Source organism: Penaeus monodon, chromosome 24, assembly GCF_015228065.2.
Source record: "Penaeus monodon isolate SGIC_2016 chromosome 24, NSTDA_Pmon_1, whole genome shotgun sequence".
Lineage (NCBI taxonomy): Eukaryota > Metazoa > Arthropoda > Malacostraca > Decapoda > Penaeidae > Penaeus > Penaeus monodon.
The window spans coordinates 38,727,127-38,728,391 of record NC_051409.1 but is presented as its reverse complement, the minus strand read 5'-3'; the positions used below and the strand labels follow the sequence as shown (position 1 = coordinate 38,728,391).

At 30.6% G+C, this 1,265-nt stretch overlaps 1 protein-coding gene across 1 annotated transcript in view; it reads right to left on the bottom strand.

Annotated features, from left to right (window-relative positions):
* LOC119588790 (ras association domain-containing protein 5-like) overlaps positions 1-1,265 on the bottom strand; it is a gene marked incomplete at its 3' end in the record, with an annotated part of 5,144 nt that overhangs the window by 1,767 nt on the left and 2,112 nt on the right.

Below are 1,265 nucleotides of genomic sequence, written 5' to 3'. Positions count from 1 at the left end.
GATGGAGCTTGGTGCAATTAGCTTTAAGGGATAACTAAAGAAAAAAAGTGAGACAAATAGTCAACCCAAACTGTTTGGAAGAATCATAAACTATACATGTCAAAATACAAACCAAAACATACCTGAGCCTTAGAGGACTTTTTCTACTTTTACAAATCACTACACTCTGTATTAAGTACAAGTAGTGTCTGGAGTAAGAGAGAGAAATTACTAGAGTGTTTCAACTAATGTGTGTGTTTTTCTATCCTTAGACAAAAGAATAAATAAATGTTTATCTATAATCTATTAAAAATGTAAGTAAAATCTAAGAACAAGAAAATGTAATATCCAATACTTTAACATTCATGGACATATTTTGAATATTCATTATTGAAAACAATATAAAAGTCAATACTCAACAGTACATAAAAATTATTCTGAAAACAGACCTAATATGCATAACAGTAAAGTAGCTAACAAAAGCTTACTCTGTAATGGATTTTGGTCAAGAGGTTCATTTTGTATCTTATCACAAACTGTTCTACTTCTTGGATGAACCTAACAATACAGCAATGCTGAAGTTTCTCGGCAATAAGCTATGGTTCATTTCCTTATTTAATACGTTCTGATATCCGAGTCATCAGTATCCATCAGAAAAATGCTTGTCCACTTCAGTTATCATCTCTGTGACAAGGTACAGTATTCAGTAAAACTTGAAAAGAAATCTGTTATTTCTCTTAAAATGGTACTAAAGTTATCTTGAGATCGGTGTATAAGTACGTGCTTTGGCCACATCCATTTAAATCAATCTTTCCCCGTTTCATCAATGAAACAGAGTTAGATCTGCCAATACATGCAATATTAGTTTACCACGTCTCCTACGGCATGCTCTCCTTCAACACACTAAAAAGGTGAGTTCACAAAAAAAATTAGAGAAAGATATATTAAGTAGATCATATAAAAATTTAATCACAAGTTTTCCTAATACACTCGTCACTGAAAATACAGACATGGTATAATGTACTTGTCAAAAATCATTAAGGAATTTACTAGATTACACACGAAATTATCAATAAGCCAATTCTTCCCACTGATTGAGTCTGTCTACATATATCATTATAATCACTTTCTGAAAAATATATATTAGTTGGCTTTATCAAATGTTTAACTTGACCAAGATGCATAATACTGATTTTTAAGTAGCTAATCATGATATAGTCTTTAATCAAAATTTTGACCTTTTATTTTCTGAAGCAAAATATTGTAGAGTTGATTAATCCACAGTC